This window comes from Drosophila erecta, unplaced genomic scaffold, assembly GCF_003286155.1.
Source record: "Drosophila erecta strain 14021-0224.00,06,07 unplaced genomic scaffold, DereRS2 tig00000021-arrow-pilon, whole genome shotgun sequence".
Taxonomy (NCBI): domain Eukaryota; kingdom Metazoa; phylum Arthropoda; class Insecta; order Diptera; family Drosophilidae; genus Drosophila; species Drosophila erecta.
The window spans coordinates 7,645,537-7,664,615 of record NW_020825198.1 but is presented as its reverse complement, the minus strand read 5'-3'; the positions used below and the strand labels follow the sequence as shown (position 1 = coordinate 7,664,615).

The window sequence follows — 19,079 nt, the reverse complement described above, 5'->3', positions numbered from 1 at the left end:
GAACACAAAATTCGCATAATTAGCGGCAGCAGCTCAGGAACTAAGCTGAACAGAAATGCAAAATGGGAAAAATTCAAACAGAACGGTAAACAGCCCGCTGACGATGATTGCATAATTCTGACTAAGATGCAGATGCAGATGCAGAATGCAACTCCGCAGAGATACTCCACACACCTAGCACACACACACACACAGTCACAAATCACTGGGAAGTGAAATCAAATGAACTAAGCCGCAAATGCAACTTGAAAGGTGAGTCGCCTCGGAAGTCAAGGAACCCATAAGCGTTGACAATATGCTGGGCCAAGGGAAGGGAATCAGGGCTCAAATGCCAGCGACATGCTAATTATGCTATATTTATGAGAAATGCACAAAACAGAGAGCCCGGAACTGTGTCTTCTTGAGTGAGAGTCTTTACACGGAGCAAAACAGTTGCGAACCTGGAATATCAAACCATTCTCCAAGTCGGAAGATCCTGAAGGATTGTAATAGTTTAACGCTTATGGATGACAATACATTGCACACTCTAAGGCATGAATCACACTCTGTATATGAATGTATCCTATATTTTTCATTGCCTCGAACATTTTTTAGCTACCATATGGTGGCTGGTACTGTAAAAGTTTGCATGAGATTTTTTATTTTATTTTTTCCCGCTGTACATGTGTGCTGAAGTGCATTGGCGTGCATATGAGGAGCACATTTGGCTCCATGGCAAACTTTTGCCTGACATTTGCCTTTGCCGTTTGCCGTTGCCAACGAGTAGGGAGCAGTACAGAATGCTCCACGTTCTCGTTCACGACTTTGACAAGAACTCGGCCCATCAGGGGCCATTATCATGCGCCTCATCAGCGCCGTCGTCTAACTCTAACGCCAAAGTCATTAAACTCGCGCCGCAGCTTCAAGTTGGCAGAAGAGGCTCCAGCTCCCAACGGCCAACTGCCAACTGCCGACGCCCAACTCCCGGCCCAAACAGACTGAAACCAAAGCTCGGCTAACGACTAATTTGCGCATATGACAGGGCGACATGCGAGTCGTTCGATGGGCAAAGACGCAGTCCCAGTCCCACTAGCCGTTTTGCCATTTTGTGGACCTCGGTTTAAAGACTGGCCTGCAATGTCAACGATTGGCAGCTCTCGTTCGCCGGATCGCTCGACTGACTGGCTGGGATAGCTGTGTGCGTCGGTTTCCCATCCGCCAACCGCCATCCGCCAGCCAGCTCTTCAGATTTCCCATCCCGCCATTTGGACGGGATTGACTTTAAGCGGCCATAAACGGCGGCCCAGGCCCATGACACGTTTATGTGCTTTAGATGATAAGAAATGTGCAGGTTAAAAACAAAAAATAGGCGATCTGAAAAACCATTGCATTTAAATGCCCAAGCGGCTAGCATGCTGGCACCCGTGGCGTATGCGCAACAAACGAGGCGTTGGGCCAAACAAATCGTTCAATTTGTTGCGAGTTTCTTTCGCTTTTTTCCACTCCTAATATATGCACTCCCCCATCGGTTATTCACTTTTGCCTAACTAAATAATATAGCACGCAACGGGAAAATGTTGAATCATCCAGTGCTGGGAAAATGGGAAAGGAAAAGGGAAAGGCTGGTGGGACCCCTGCTAATTGCTTAGCAATCACGTGTCAGGTTGCATATTGTGGGGCGGAGCGAGTGCCAAAAGGTTATTGCGACAGGTGAAACTTATGAGTCAAAGTCACTCACAAGGATGGTAGGTGTCGAAAGAAAGTATAAGTAACGAGCTTTAAATATAGGTGCGGAGAAAATTTTAAAATGTGCTTAGCTCGCAATTTCAATTAGAAGAAGTTTAAAGGCTTAACGCAAAAGTATGACTCTCTTTAAAACCCAATATACCTTCTGCTAAAAAGTAATTTTTGCCTTCTTAGTTTAAATTTAAGTTTTATATGCAATTTGGGAAGCAAGGTAATACCTTTTAAAACAAACCGAAACATGATTAACAGCAGTTAACTAGATATCAATTACCACAAGTTGCAATCCAAAGTGAATACCTATTTCGCCTGGTTGACCACAGCACTTGCTTGCATGCACTCGGTGTCATTAGCACCTTAAAGTCATCCTCCTTCCGATAGATCCACATATCCCACTTGACTCGCCAACTCCAGTTGGCCAAACCCAGGCGACAGTGCCTAAGCACAGGGCTTGACAATGGCATTGGCTGGCCGGCGGATGCGGCGGAAAAGCGGGTGGGAAATGGATGGATGCACCTTCGGGGCAGCACTCTAATTAAACACGACAGTGAAAATGTGCTCGCGCTGCCATTGACACGTGCGCCCAACAGCAACACCAACAATGCCAGAATCAACAATGGCCAATGTCCAGGCGGATGCAGTGCAGCCGATAGGCCGTTAACTCGTACAAATGCACTGAAAATTCGCTATGGGCCACACTATTTTGGTATTTCCTCAGATAAAAATATAATGCTATTTTCAATAAATTACATTGCACAAGTCATCTTATCTGGAACCTTACTTTTAAATGCAGAATAAAATATACAAATAAGTTGAACATTTTTTTCCAGTGCACATATGCGAGCAGGCGGGGCCGGCTTTTCCCGATTTTCCGTTTGCCAACAGTTGCCGTGACCCTGCGACCCCCACGCATCCCCGCCCCATTACCAACACATTCACAGAGATTCACGCACGTGATTTATGTGCGTGGGTGCGCATTTTAACGCGGCGACATCGCCGGGCATCCTTCCCCACCTCCAGTGGAGGTTCCAGCGAGGTTCCAGCGATGTTCCGCCTGGTCCTGGCCCAAACAAGCTGATGGCAACTTTATTGAAAATCGCATATTTCATGTGGCCATGGACGCTGGGCGCCGCAACAGACCTTCCTGCCCGAACCGGGCAATTCAATCAGGATATAATTTTATGCGTAACTTAAACACGCAGGATATGTTAATGTTGTGGCGCTCACGTAGAAGCACACGCACACATAGGCCATTGAGATACGGTGAACAGGAAAAATCGTTGCACTTTACGCTCGAAATAACAAAATACTGTATGTGTAAACAACTCGGTGGGCGTGTGTTTGTTTGCGTGATTAATTAATTGCGTTTAAAGGATAATTGCCTCTAGCTTTCATTTGATTAAATTTCAGCCCTGTGTGCGTATGTGTGCGTGTGCGACAGGGAAGGAGCAGGTGGGAGCGAGGCAGGTGACGGGAGCGGAGGAGTAATAAACCTCAGGTCAATGCTCAGACAGCTGGCTTCCTGGATAGATTACGCACAGATCAACCGGCACAGCCTTTCACATTAAATTTTAAATGCAGTTCGAGGAGGCAGAAATATGCCAGCGCTCAAAAGTAGGCAATCAATTCTGAACATTTCGTGTCCTTTGGGGCAACAGAGGATGTATCTTAACAGCAATGAATACGGCAATTAAAACAGAAAAGCAAAATGTTAAAACTTTTTTGTTCTTGCTCCATTATTGCTAAATATAAACCCAATTAGCTTTATGTATAAGCAGCTCGCAGTATTCAATATTATTTTTAATCTCTCCCAATTAGCGCATCAAACTTCGGTTCAACAATTTACCTTAGGAGCCACAATCAATTAGCTAGCTTTTTGTTAACCGTATTCCATTCGACTGGCTTTTAACAGCATTTTAGTAATTGATTAATTGCATTCAATGTTCGTCAATTATGGCCATAATTTAAGTAAAACTTTTTCCTTCCACTCGCCAATTTTTTCGCTCAACTTTTTTGCGACTTTTTGAATATTATTAATTTGGAATGGAATTTTATGCGAGAGCTAGCTAAATCGCAAATTTAATTTGCTATTTCTGTTACGTGACTCGTGACTGGTAAATGGTGACTGCTGACTGCTGACTGTTGGCATGATGCTTTAATTATGACAATTTTTTCTTCCACCACAAGATAGATTTGTTCGTTAACACGCCGAGAAGTTGACGTGTCAACTCTCTGACATACATATGTATCTGTATATATGTATATATAATCAGGAGCTGAGCGTGCCACTTACTGTTCCTGCATAATCGATGCCAGTCGTCAACTTTTTCTCGTTTCGGCCAGCATTTTCACACGCAAAGGGAGGAGGAACAGCAGCCCAGCAGCAACAAAAACAATATTAATAACAAATTTAACCAAGAGCAGACGGCACGGGGCCAAAAAGTTTTGTGAAACAAAATATATGCGTAAATCTCTTTAGTTGGCTCATAATTATGACATTAAGCGGCGATGCGGCTTGAATTTTAATTGGCATTCCGTGCGTTTTCTATTTATTATTGCTTCGCCGTTTCTTCTGCGCTTGTTATTATGTTTATTAATAAATAATTTCCAGCTTGTCGGCGGGGCTTTTGCCAATTTGCGGCCATTCAACGAGATTCGCGTTTATGACCGCAGTTTGACATGTGTTTTTGGCCATAACCGTTAACAATTGTGGCTTGTCACTAGCGGATTGTAGGTTTCAATTTAGCTAAACTCTGTGAAAGACAAATCTGTACAAAATAAATGAATACCCTCTTATTATTCAAGCCCAGAACAAATTATCTATGCACTACCTTTAGATTGCCTCACAAATTACTTTTCAAATTCCTCGTCCCATCCGTGACCCGAATCGATTTCGTTGCATAAGGGCGGACATGTAAATTAAGGTTAACGCTAATTGACATTTCGATTTGCACATAAAAACTTTGGGTCCGGGATTCAAAAACAAATTGCGGGCGAAGCCAACGTCTTGGCCACATTGTCTCACTCTTTTTTTTTACGGCCACATGAAAATTAAATTAAATCTGCGTGAAAATACGGTTACTTTGCTATTTGTTTTTTGGCTCTTTGATTCGGTCGGTTTTTACTTTATTTGTCTTTGCTTGCCCTTCACACGCTTGAACTTTGAGTTCGAGCACGACAGACATAAAAAAAAGAAGAAAAACAGTCAGACAATCGGGAGCATTGAAGTAACAACAAATGAAATTGGTAACAACATCATTTGCCATTTCCGTGCGATTGTCTAGCAGTCGCTTCTGCCCGATAGCAATCTGAGCCAAAATGTTGCAATGCCATTCAGTTACAGCAACTATGCAAACAACGCACACACAGCGACAGCGCCTGAATAAAGTTATTAGCGCATTTAACTGTGGCAACGGACGTGGCGCACTCGAGCATTGTTCGTCTGGCCAACAACAACAGCCGCTCTTGTTGCTGTGAATGCAATTTCCATTTTAATTACCTCGAAAAAGGCTGCAGCAACACAACAACAAGCGAAGAGGCAGACGCTCGGCAGACAAACAACAGCAAAACATCGCCGCCAGTGGCGCATGCGTCGTGATGCATAGTAACTGCAAAAACACAGGCAACACGGCAGCAGCACCAACGACACAGCAGCAACATCGCCCAACAAAGGCCAAAAGCAACACCACGGCTGAAATTAGTCACACACTTCGTGCACCGTTTAAAGTACAAATGCGAAAGGCGAGGCTTGGCTCAAAAGTAGTGAGCAGCGTCATCAGGATCAGAAGCCAGGATCGCTTACATTGATACTACATTTGCGATCCATCAAACAGCGGGTATAATTAATATCCTTAATCCAATTTAATGTCTAGTGTCAATTTAAGTAGTTGCAATGAAATAAGTACTCGTATAAGGCTTAAAAACTCTTCGATCCACTCGCTTGTCGTCGTTGTTTGTGTGGCCATTAAAAATGCGAATTAAAATTCGACTTGTCGTTGGCCGGTTATCACCATATCGCACTATATATGGCCAAAGACACTTGTCGCTCGCTACCTTTTACTTATTTTTGTGCATTTTCTGTGCACAAATATTTCAACACTTTCGCTTTTGTTTGTGTCACAAACACACATAAGCAGAGTGGGGGAAAATTGTTTTAATTATTCCCAACGTGAGCCACCAACGCCCGCCCCTTTTTTTGCTGCAGCAAATGCTGCGCATTTTAATTGCATTTTTATTTAATTTTACCTTGCTGCATCTAATTTGTCGTCATCTTGCATTGTTCGCCCCGCTGTTGTTATTCGGTAATCATTTTTTGCTACTGTAAGCTTTTGTTTTGGCTTCACGATGTCGTGTTCAGTGCTTCCCACGCACTTTGCAGACATTTCTGTTGGTTGTTTCTTTATTTGGCTGTCGTCGTGCGATCGTTTGCGTCATTTTCAACAGCAAGACCACAACAAATCATGAAAGTAATTTCGTCACAGTTGACACCATTGTCTGCGAATGAACGTCATCAAAAGTTCACTTTAGTCGGCCAGAGAATTAATGCAAATTTTGATTATTACTGCTGCATAGTTAGCACTTCGCCCCTGTCGTTTTAGTGCATTGCAAGCGGACTTACTTGAAGTGGTTAAAGAAGTATTAGCACTTTGGGCTTTGGGATTTGGTTAGGAAAACAGTGGCTAGATTTATTTGCTAACATCACTCTCGAAAATCCAGCAATCTCCGGCGATTCAACATCCGCTACGTCTGCGCAATTCTAGTGACCCAATTTCGAATTGGTTTCCAAATCCATTCATTGTTAGCCCGATTCGCTGATGTCTGCTTATTTATGACCGCCTCTAGTTTTTTGTACAGTGGGCGTAGCGATTGATTTACATACAAACACATACCATTCGCTCGACTTCTGACTTCTTTTGTGGCCATAACTTTTTAACTCTTTAAGCAGCTTAAATTTGCATTTCGGAATCGTTTAGATTCCCATTTCAGATCAAAGATCGCTGGGGCTAACAATTTCAATACTGTCGGCTTACACAATCAACAGGCAAACATATAATGCTGAAAATTTCACACACCAAATGGTAATTAATAAGAGTCCAACAAAAAGCGGAGCGCTGCCAGGCTGTGTTATAAATTAATTACGACCACGATATCAAAGCGAAAGGCGCCGAAAGCTGAACATTGGGAATCAGCCAAGTTGGCACATGGAAAAATCAGAAAAGTTCTTGAATTCTGTATATTAGGGATGCAAAACGGATTAAATAGGTCCACTAATAATTTTCAATAAAATTCAGTAGGCTTCAAATTCAAAATTCATATGTGAATGGCATGTAATACAACAAATTCAATGTAATGCCTAAAATCCATTAGTATTTGTAAGCATTTCTGAATAATAAGATGACCGAATTATTTCGCCTTTTTTATTTGTGAGTGTAGAGCCCGCGAATGTTCTGAACGTTTTGTGCCCCCGCAGTTATTTTCCAGTGGCCGTGGAAGTAACAGTAACAAATAATTAGCTTGTAAACTAAAAGTCATCATTAATAATGATTACCACTGGGGATCTGCTGGGTTCTCGCCAGCAATACAGTCGGGGTAAGCCCCTCTTTTGGCCCATTGTGTGGGTGTCTGATGGCAGATGCCGGCATAAACGTCAACATAATTAAGTGAGCGACTTCTTCGGGCATCGCCATCGACTTTTTCTACTCGCCTGCGATTTATTTCGCATTAACGTTAAATATTGCTTCCTAATTAACCACGGCCCTTCTGCTACATGGAAAAAGTGAGTGGGTGTTTTCGGGGGAAAAGCGGGGGATCCACAGCGAAATATATACATATATATACAGTATATTTATATACTGACTCGTAGGTATCGAGCTTTGCCCCCGATGATGAGCAGGATGATGATGCGTCAATTTTGCGGCAGCTAATTAGTAGCAGGAAAAATAGAAAAAAGCGCACGCTTAACGTTTACAGTTACTGTCGAAAGTTATGGCCAAGAACTCGGAGCAGAAAACTCTAACTGCGATTTGGCGTGACGCATTACAGTTAAACTGATTTCAGTTTGTTACATTTCTGTGTTCTGCGGTCATCAGCGGGTTCACGTGGACACCCACAGCAGTTTTTTGAACTCACATATCTCCCCTTGATTGTTAACTAATGAGAACTAGAGGGATCACGAACATAATCACCAAAAATATAGGTAGTTAGGTTATGCCTCGTAGGTAAGGCTAAAATGTAACCAAAACTTCGCAAAACTGATGTGTTAGTTCTGCCCTGATGATCCTGGCTGGTTAATGCATGTGAATTGATGCCCTAGGACATACATAACTAGCCCACTCTTCCTGACTCCATCTTAGTTATTAACTTATTGATAATTACCATTTAGTTACCAAACTAGCACGAGAGAAAGCCTAATGACTAAGCTGGCTTAGCTTATACTCGCATGCTGGCATTAAAATCAAGCCGCAATCAATCGTCCATCTCCACTAAGAAGCCCATACAAAGTTGTCAGCAGGAAGGCACTTAATTTAAGTACCATGCCCACCAACTTTCGCCCCCGAGTCAGGGCCATAAAGTATGGCGACAATGCTCTTAGCCCGACTTTGGGTGCGATAAAAATTGATATATAATGGATTATCGTTTATTACACGCACGATTACCCCCCGTTCGCACACACACACACACACACACACTGGCTCAATCTCGCAGAAGATGATGTCCTTGGCGGCGTCCTTCGCTGGATATGCATATTGCCTGCTTTCCTGCTCCTTACTTTCGACGCCTTGCCCTTTCTTTTTTCGTTGCGGCGTACATTTTAATGAGCCTTGGCACCCGCCCGCTGCCAATTTGCATGTGCAGCCGCGACCGGGCGCTCATATGGTTTTCGACCCACCGAGCCAGCAAACAAAGAAGCGAATAAATAATCGCACAAAGTATTGCCGGCCATAAATATCGGAAGCCCTGGGGGCTGAAACACGGCAGAAGATGCTGCAACATCGGCAACGGAACGATGGAGGTGCAATTTCCATGCAGCATGAGTCGACAATAAAGTGCCATTATAAAGGCAGCAGTCTAAAGTTTGCAGGAGCAACCTCTACAGGAGCTTCATAAGCAGCAGCGGCAACTCGGGCGGCCAGAGTTGCCAAATCACTCTTCGGGAATTGGTAGATATAGCACGATCAGTTGTGAAAATAGAACAATATGTGATATAGGTCCTATTGCCAACAGTGGGTTTTTGCCTATATGTTTCGTACTTTATCATGCCTGCCATTAGAAGCACTTAAATTAAATTTTAAATTACTCGTATCCATTTGTTTGCAATGTAGTACTGTTGAAATAGGCCCCTCTTAAAGGAAAATCGCCAACTTGCCAACACTTTCAGCCAAAAGCCAGCAGCCAAGTAGCAACAACAATAAACAAGACGCGCAGCAATTTCACTGACTACTGAGAACTTTACGTACTGTGACGAGGACTCAACTCCCACTCCCACTCCCACTGCCACGCCCACTCCTGCTGCCCAGATCCACTCGATTCCCCACCATATGGCCATCCATATTGGACCTACCTGCACCGTGTGCACTGAACGAAAATGATGCCGCTGAACGCATGTTGCGCATAGCTAATGGGGCGTATGCGTAATGGGCGCGCTTATTAAAACTTAAAGAGGCGTGGCCCGACTCATTACCGCCGGAATCAAGGGACTGCGCTTACCTTTTAAGGCGAACTGCCACGGAGTGAGTTCCGATTCCGTTCGTTGGGCAACTGAAATGAAGGAAAGGAGATTTGGCGTCAGTTGGGTTTGTTAAAGTAAAGGAAATTGTGTGTATTGTAACCTACGTAGTGATTAAACAAACTGTTTTGCACAGTCCTATATGGGTATATAGTTTAAAATACAAGTGATAAAATATGCATATAAATGCTCTTTTGGAACTCTCCTATATCAGCCAAATTTGATATAATTTTTTAGCTAGTTGGTTGTTAAAGTCATTACCCCAATAACATGATTTTTCTTCAGTGCCAATTTTGCACTTGCTCGTGTCTGTTGTTATTATATTATTGCTGCTGCTCCTTGGCTTGCCCCTTGTTGCCTTCATTTATATTACTCTGGCCTTTCTGTCGCCACTTCGCCTGCATTTTCCGCCGCCTTCCCCCGAATTTCCCAGCCCGCCCCCCTCCCCCAACGCAGTTTTCCTCGGGCGCGGACGCTTTCATTCATGCGCCGCACGCTGCACACTCATTTACCCTTTAACCGAGGCGTTCGCCCCCCTTTTTGCATATCATTTGCGCGCATCTTGTTCACCCCTTCCGCCCGCCGCCCCTGCCATTACCCCCCTTAAGTGCATTACAATGAACTACGCTACGGAGCCACTGGAGCCACTGCATCCACCCCGTCGTGACTCGTAAATAAGTTTTATTGTGTTTGTGTGCCCACGCCCCCGAAAATAGACAGCTCCCCACTTCCTTTCCTTACTTGACCCCCCCCCCACTAACTTTCAGCCCAACCCCACCGCCGCCCCTGCGGGTCCACAACGATACAAGTTATCGCTTCCTTTTGTTTTTGTTTTTGCTCTTCGCTTTTCCATTTTTTGATAATTTAGCCAGCTTGCGCTCCCCAACGAAGTTGTCTAAATTGCTGGCATACATTCTGCAGCTAATACACATTCGCAAAAACTTGGTCTGCCTTAAAACTATCGGAGAAATAACCTTGTTATATATAAAATATCTCATATCAAGATTTAAATATAAAATCTTGAATCTTACGCAACACAAAAACATCAAAAACCATATCAAATTCATATCATTCGAAATTTCTGTAGATTGCACATTTAGAAACTATTTTCAGAAGGGAAGCTGTTGGCCAGTTCCATTGATTTTTCTCAGTATGTTGCTGCTGCCCACTGTGTTGCAGTTGCCACCGCTGATGTTCCTGTTGCTGCTGCTGTTGCTGCTGCTGCTGTTGCTGCTGCTGCTTTTGTCTAGGTCCCAGGCAAATGACTACAAGAGTGGGCTTAGCAGGGACTCGAGCCGAGGACCGCCGTCCCAGCCATCGCCGCTGAATTATGGCATTCCTAATATGGGTATAGTTGTTGCTGCCCCGTTTTGGCCCCTCGGAACACACGCCACTGGTTTGTTGCTGTTGCATATTTAAGAGCGAATGGGCGCAATTGTTGCGCGTTTTATTGTTTTGGGAATAAGTGCGGATTTATAGAAATTTTTAGTTTCCCCGGACTGCCGCGGGCTAAGCTGGCCCCACGAGAGATTTTTAGAATTGCTGCTGCTCTTGTTTTTCGCCAAATAAGTAAGCGGGAAAACACGAATAATATGCAACAATATTTTTAATGCAATTCTCAGCAGTTCTGCAAGAGGCAACTGAAGAATATTAAAAGAGGTGGAGGCCAAAGCGAGATAGACTTCGACAGCACATGACATGAACTCAATTACGTACTACCATGGTCTACTCCCACCAGAAAAAAAAGGAAAAGAAGTTAAGGAGGCGGTGGTACTTGGCTAAGAGTCCATAAAATAACAAATGCCGCTCTGCATGTAAATGTGCACTTTTCTCTGGCCCAGCATCAAAATTAATATACACCAGTGCGGTCAGGAAGTGCAAGGAAGATGGCAAGTAGCAGCCACAGAAAGAGACAGCTGGTTGGGCGGGAAAAGGGACGGGAATAGTGGGCTAAACGACCAGAGATGGTGCAATAATAACAATGAAAATGCACAGAATGCGCCTTATATAAACGACAACAAATTGCCCATTTGGCACAGAAGACGATGATGACGGTTCGGTTGGTCCGAAAGGTTCGTTAGCAACCAAGTTAGGGAATATATAATATGGCAAAGAGGGCACAGCACAGTATAGCCCAGCAAGCCCGTGACATGGCCGACATTAATTGGCTGCCATGTCATTCTGTTTATGGACAGTACTTGGCCCGGCCCCATTCTATTCCGTTCCATTCAGTTCTCCTCTGTCAACGCCAGGAAACTCGGATCGCTACATTAGCGCTGAACGCGGCCAGGAAGAGCACATTGATTAATAAGAGTGCAGTGATGAATGGTAATTTGGAGGACCTAATAACTCACACATTCAATGGCAGATATTTTAGGGCTATAAAGAACCTCACTTTGTGAGGTTATATTTCAGGTTAAGACATAGAAAACCACGTTCGATGACATATCTTATAACCTCCTTCGGAAATCTATAGAAAGTGAAATGATCTATTCGCTAATTGTGTTGCCATCAATCACACATGAGCCGCTTGGCTCTCCCTTCAGATGCAAATCACATGACCCCAAAAAAGTCAATTCGGTTGCAATAACAGCCATGTCAGCTGTCCAGGCCACATTACGCATACGCCGCTTGGGACGTCCAAAGGACGATGTGTGTGCGTTTGTGTCGGCAGGTAGCCAAGTGACTATGACTGTGAGTCTGGTTTTGGTTCTCTAGCCAGACAGCCGTATTATTAACGCAGTTGCTGCTGCTGCTTCGGCTGCTGCTGCTGGCATTTGCAATTTTACGCCGCGCATGTGCCACTTACGTGCTGCCACAAAACTCCGCTTGGCTTGGCTGACTCGGCTAAGCTCCTATCATGTTCAAGTGCTTGGCCCCAAAAACATAACACTAGATACAAAAAAACAAGAGACTCTAACCAAGAAAGAAACAGCGTGGCGAATGCATAGGGCTTCTGATGTTGCTGCTGTTGATGTTGATGTTGCTGCTGCATTTCCACTCGAGCTAACCCATGGTGTCACATTCGTCGACGCCAGTCAGTCAGTCATAGTCACCATCCGACTGGCTGTGTGTTGCAATTCTTGTGGTATTTGTGGCAGCATGAAGTAAAACGTAAATGAGCGAAGGCAAAAGGCAACAGAAACAGAAACAGCAGCAGCAGCACCAACTGCAACTGCAACTGCAACACCACGATGCCACAATCTCATTTCGTAGCTGTCGTATTGAATTCAATGCATTTTCCGTACGACACCTTGAGGTGTTCATTTTCATGCCAGAAGAAAATGCGCTTAATTATGCGCCGTGTGCAAAGCGGTTCTTTTATTTGCACATTATTTGGAGGCCATAACTTGCAACTGGAGCGCGCTGCAAGGCTAAATTCGGCAATTGCAACAGAATCGCATTGGCTTGAAAGATGTTTTATGGCCAAACAAAAAATGTAAAGAGAGTGAGCGATAGCTTCAAGAGTTATTGCCAGATACAGCACAAGCAGTCGAAAGAAAAATAAAAAAGGACACAAAAATAAACGAAACGAATCCCTGCAGAAATATGAATGAATACTTTATTGAATATTGTGCGACGTATGCAAAATGATGGCCGGCAATGCTGCTGTTGCCCGCTTCTGGTAAACCGAAGACCGCAACTGACAGGAAACCATTTAAACTGACCTCAAATGACAACGGCAGCGACAGCCGGGATCCAGACTCTCAGTTCCAGTTCCAGACCCAGCGGCAGACCCAGACCCAGACCCAGTCACTTTTCCGGAAAATACATGCGAGACACAAAATGCAATGGCAGCGAAGGGTGGGGGACCGCAAAAAATAGACCCAACCCAAAACCATGGTAGCCCATAGATGGACAATGCGCCGGTCTGGGAAATAAAAACGTGGCAGCGAAGGAAAGGAACGACCAAAATGGTAGCTAGCCACAAACAAATTGGCAGCAATTTGAGGACCCAACAAAAGGCGACAAAAGCCCCACCGAATGTTGTTGTAAGCTCCTGCTGCTGCAATGGCAGGACTTTCGCGGATTGTGGGACTCAACATGGCGGAAAAAACCAACAGGGAAGAGCCGGTCATGTTGATGGAACGAAATGAAATATAGAATACAGCTCCACATTTCGATTGATTTATATGCCCGTTACCCGTGACCCATGCCCCATGCCCCATCCTACAACCTACATCCTCCATCCCAATTTCGAAAGCGAGGGGTTCCATTGCAGCTATGCAAATTGCATGGCTCAGTTATAATGCCATTCCCCCGGACAAGGCCAGCATCCAGGGTAATCCAATACGCAGCCAGCCACTGGAGAAGCTGAGCCAAGGCTAAAAAGAGCCAACAGGGCAGATGGCTTGTACTTGTAGGAGGAGGCGGTAACGTGGAGTCTCCGGTGAACGGACAACCGTCGATCCATTAATCACAAGCTTCGTCATCGGAAAACTTCCACTCAGTATAAGAAAGTGAAGCTAAAAGACGATTTCTGTCTCTCTGTTACTAATCAAGACTATTTCTTAGGCACACTCATGTTTGTGCAAAATGCTGTCAATAAGTACAAGTGTAATCAAAGCTATTTCCGCATACTCGTAGCTCCCTTCAGATTCTCTCTATTAAGCGAACAGCTTCCGTAAATAGCTCCATGTTGGTAATTTGCCTTAAATTACCCGCATTTTCCTTTCTAGCCATTCTATTTTCATTCTAAGGTGCCCAGAACCTGTTAAGCACCCAGGGCCAGCTGGAAATCTTGGTCCCCTTTGGGCCGTCCGCCTGCGGGAGGTTTCACTGTTGGCATCTTAGAGCTTCCTCCAGTTTCGCCACCACCCATTTGGTCTATAAGTGCAGTCACAAAATGCAATTTCAGCTTTCAATTGCCCGTGGAAACGGAGTGGAACCACCATTTTTCGTTGTTTGTGTTGCTGCTGCACTATTTTTTTCTTGTTCGCTGGTTTTTCATTTTTTTTTGGTTCGGTTTGGGTCATTTTCGTTTGTTGCACTGCATTCGTTTTGCCTTTGCCACACACAATGGCCACGATAACTTTGCATTACATTAGTGCAAGTCGGTGTGGGAAAGACCCCTCAAAACTCCGCTTTCCTCGCCGATCAGCGGACAAAGGAAAACTGGTTTCGGTTTCGCTCCTTTTAGCTGTGGCATTTGCAACAATTGCATCAATGGATGCTGCTGCTGCTGTTCTTGCTTGTGCAATTTCATTTATTATTTTTATGGCCAGAGACAATATCAATACATTGATTTTTCACAGTGAGCGTGGGCGGGTTATTCGGCCACATATGGGACAGTCAACTAAATACTTGCTTTTTAAGGATAGTAATCGGCCTGCAGATAGAAGATATTGTGTACTCGTATAAGAACCCTATGGTGTAAGTGAAGCTGCTGCAAAATGGAACTTATAAATAAAAAATGTATACTTTTTCAATTTTAGGTAAGAACATTGCCCTGAACCAAAAACTATAACAATGTGCATTTCGCTTGCCATCGAATGGGAAATTGGGAATGCACTTTGAACTATTCGACTGCATTCCTTGGCATCTGTAGCAACATCAGCTGACAGCTTTATTATCAAATTGCCATGAGCCAGCTATTTGGCTCAATTTACGTCGTGGATCTTCAGCTGAATATCGGTAGTGTGGTATAGTGTGGTATTTGGAATTGTAGTTGGCGTTTCGATGGGGAAGTGGGACCAGGCCAGTATATAAATCACTTTCGCCGCAAGTATCAATCTCTGACATGTGGCAAAAGTTGAACTGAAACTGAACCTTCCGATTGCGCGGGAGCAAAAGAGAAAGACTGTCGCACAATGAAAGAAGGAAAGGAAAGGCAAAACGTCGTCGCCATTGTCGTGTGACACTGAAATGCGGATACAATAAAAGTTTATTTTGTGTATGTTCGTTTTTTTGCTCTCCCCTACTTTTTTTTGTACTTTTTGCTTAGCTACTTGGTTTCTTTTCGTCCTTTTTTCATGGTTGACAAGACGCGAGGAGCAGCCAAAGTGCACCCCATGGAGCAATCACTCGATGCCAGTCGGTGTGGCACGGTATCCTTGCCGGCAGCCAAAGCAACAGTATTGGTGAGGCCACAAGGACTCCTCACACGCATTAACGGCAGCTGCTCCTCGCACAAACACCAACACACACGCACACACACGCAAACACCCATCCATAAAAGTTTATTAAATTTACAAGGAACTTTTATGCAGTTACTTTTTGACATGCTTCCTTGTTCACTTTCTTTTCAGAAAATTGTCAACGACAATGTAAATATATGCGCGTATTTGGCAGTGAGCTTGTGCGGGCGCAAAGGATTTCAATTTAAATGAACTTGCAGATGAGCATTTTATTTTCTTGCACATTCAATAATTTTGTTTTCAGGTCATATGGAAAATTGCAAAAAAAAAAAAAATATATACACAAATGTGGACGAAAAGGCTCAACGGACCAAGTGGCATTGAAATACAGCCAGCAACTTGTCATATGTCACATTTTGCGGCTGATTTTGCGAATATTTGCGTTGTTTATTTGCGGAATTTTTCTCCACTTTTTGTGCCAGACCTGAAAAGGGAGTCGAGACTAAAACTGAAACTGAAACTGAAACCGAATCTGAATCCGAGCCGTTATCTCGTCTCGTGCTCGAACCGCCAACACGTTGTCGTCATCGTCGCCGGTGAAAGGAAGTTGACCTCTAAAGTTTAATGCATTTAAATAAATCTTAAAAAACAGCACATTAAGCGAGACAAAGCTGAAAGCGAAAACAACAAAGTCGCACAGCAAATCGCACGGGGCTGAAGTGGAGTTGAAAGGGAGTAATGTAAATTAAAAAAATTTAAATTTTTGCATTTTTTAGTCGGCGGCAATTAAACCGAGCGACGCGTGCAGCCTAGCCATACAAATATTTGCCAAAAGCCGGTTGCTCCGATGACTCAGAACTGGTTCGAGCCGATTTTTTGGAATCCAGTCTGAAATTCAGTATAAGTGTATGTAGGAGAATTTTTGTAAAGGGAGCTTAAAAAGTACAACAAATCGAAATATTTTATTATTTTTTTACGAGCTTACTTTATTAAAGTGTATTCAATCTTAATACAACAAAACGAAATATTTTAGGCCGAGAGACCGTTTTTTTCAAAGTAGAAAAATATTTGTGTGTTCTTTATCATTTTGCTCATTTTGTATTTAAAAACAAGAATTTTTCCTGACAAAAAATGTCAAGCACTTTAAAACTCTAAAAATTATGTAAATTGCTGCATTTATAATCGACCTCCAGCAGCTCATACATGATATTAAATATCCACGTTTTCACCCGCTTCATCGTAAGTTATCATTAAGCTGAGTAATTATATTAACCCTATTTCCCGTCTTTGCAATCCAGCTTGATTGAGTTTCCTCTGTCTGGCTGACGCATACCTATACGCACCGAGGTCTCGACTATCAGTTTCAACGGAGAAACGGAAAAAACCGAAAGTGATTTGCATTACAAAACTCAATTAGAGGCGTCAAATAGCCTTGTCCCACAGACTCACATCCGCCCACAATCCAGATGCAAATCCATAAGCCCGCACCGCTGAACCCATTGATCAAATTTTGATTGACAAGTCGAGTGGCTGGGCTGTCTTGCTCTATTTTTGGGTTATATATCTTTCTTGTGCTCTATTAAGCAAATTCGTTTGGCATTTCAGTGATCTTATTGTTGCTATCTGGCAGGCCATAATTGCATCATTAACGACAATTAATGGGGGAGAAGGACGCAGTTGAGACGTAAATCCATAATGACAGGTCGCCACAGAGAGTGGACTCGCTAGAGATGTGTAATTTTTGATTTTACCTATCGTTGTATTTCGATTGCTTCGAAATAGATTTGATACTTGGTTCGGTCGATTGTTTTTTAAAATAAGGATTTTTAAGCTTATTTTTTTCAGCGGCAATCAAATAAGCTCTCACGCTGGCACCTCTATTGCATATCTTTCAGTCAACTCCGCTCCGATATTCCTGCGGTTGCTATTGAAAATCGTCGGTAATTGTGCGCGAAAAATAACAGATATGTTTATGGGTTGAGACAGGCCGACGGATACAGCTACAAAACCGTTGCTCGATTATGAAACACGATACTCAAATTGTAATTCAATCTTTCTTGCAGGTGTTGTTTTTTTTTTTGGCATTTAAGATATTGAACTTTAACTCAGATGTCAATCTCGAGCGGAAGTGAAAACGAAAAACATTTAAAGCTCCGATGCTCCCACTCGATAAACACAAGATAAACGACTGTGTTTCTTGGGTATTCGCCTTTGTGCTCGTATCTGTATCTCAAAGAACACAAGGTCATTCGACAACAGCTTGGCAGTCAAATGTTGGCCAAAAGTTTTCCTTTTCACAATTTGACATGTAACAGGAAGAAGCCTCAAATGGAAATTTAACAATTGGCTGTGTTGGTTTTTGCGTATGTTCTGTGTTCCCGATAATTTGACAAGCTCTTGAGTGGAATAATTCACAGCATGAGTGGTTGAAGGCCCTTCGCAGATATTCGTCTGCTGGAAAAGCAATTCCGAAGCTAGCTGCGATTTCATTTTCACATGAGAGCGGGAAAAGACTTGGGATTTATATGCGGTTTATATGCTGACAAAGTGGGAAACCAGTCTTGACATAAATAAAGTCTGGGAAAACTAATCAATGCGTTAATAATAAAATAAAGGTTTAACAAGCATCAGAAAACTTGCATTATCTTTAATTTACATTGAGCATCGCATTAACATTTTTCTTTAATTTGGCACGTTGAACTTTAGTTTTCAGTGAAAACTTAAAACTGCCTGCTTCTGATCTCACATACCCCATCCCATATTTGCCATTAATTTTAAAATCCATTTTCCATTGTTTGGCTTGTAATTTTTTAAGCTCTCTCAACTCTCCGTTTAACAAACTAAACGAGGCAACTTTTTGGGATTCGTTTTTCGTTTTTGCTGTGCATATTGAAACACTGTCATTAGTTAAAGCAAATATGAGCCCGTAAAAAATAAACATGAACAAGCGGCTACTGCTAATTTTTCATATATACATATTTGCATAAATTAAAATGTAATTATAATAGTGTGTTAAAAAACGCAGGAAATGATTTATGCATGGAACGTAAAGTCCGAAAGATTCTGGGGGACAACAAATGAAATTGTCGCGTTCTATATAAAATATATGCAAATATTGCATGTTTTTTTTGTGAGTGCTGTGTTTGCATTAATAATTGCTACAAATAAAATAAAGTGCTATTAAAAAAATGATGTATACGTACATCATAAATTTTAAAAGTGAGCTTTTTTGTGGCGCTTGGCATTCGCTTTTTAATTTTCAATATTTAACTTTTAATTGTGGGCAATCAATTTTGAAAGAGCCCAGTCTCAGGCCTTGCTGTAAAACATATCAAAAATAGTTATTCAAGCGCAGTTACTCGCACATATAAATACGATTTTGCATACACGCCGCGCCTCAGCATCATTTATCAAACCGAATATTTTCATCTGTCAAGCGCAAATTGTTATTGAACTGAACTCATTTTTAGAAAGTGAGTTCGACTCGAAGTTGGTCCGCACATTGGGGAGTCATCGATTATGACTTTGAACGTACGTCCGACTGTATTTACATA

The 19,079-nt window shown here is 42.9% G+C and overlaps 1 protein-coding gene across 1 annotated transcript in view; it reads right to left on the bottom strand.

Annotated features, from left to right (window-relative positions):
- LOC6544082 overlaps nucleotides 1-19,079 on the bottom strand; it is a 110,364-nt gene that overhangs the window by 59,335 nt on the left and 31,950 nt on the right. Inside the window, exon 3 of the mRNA XM_001971903.3 lies at nucleotides 9,430-9,480. The gene's annotated coding sequence lies outside the window, so the exon portion shown is untranslated. The remainder of the gene's footprint in view (nucleotides 1-9,429; nucleotides 9,481-19,079) is intronic.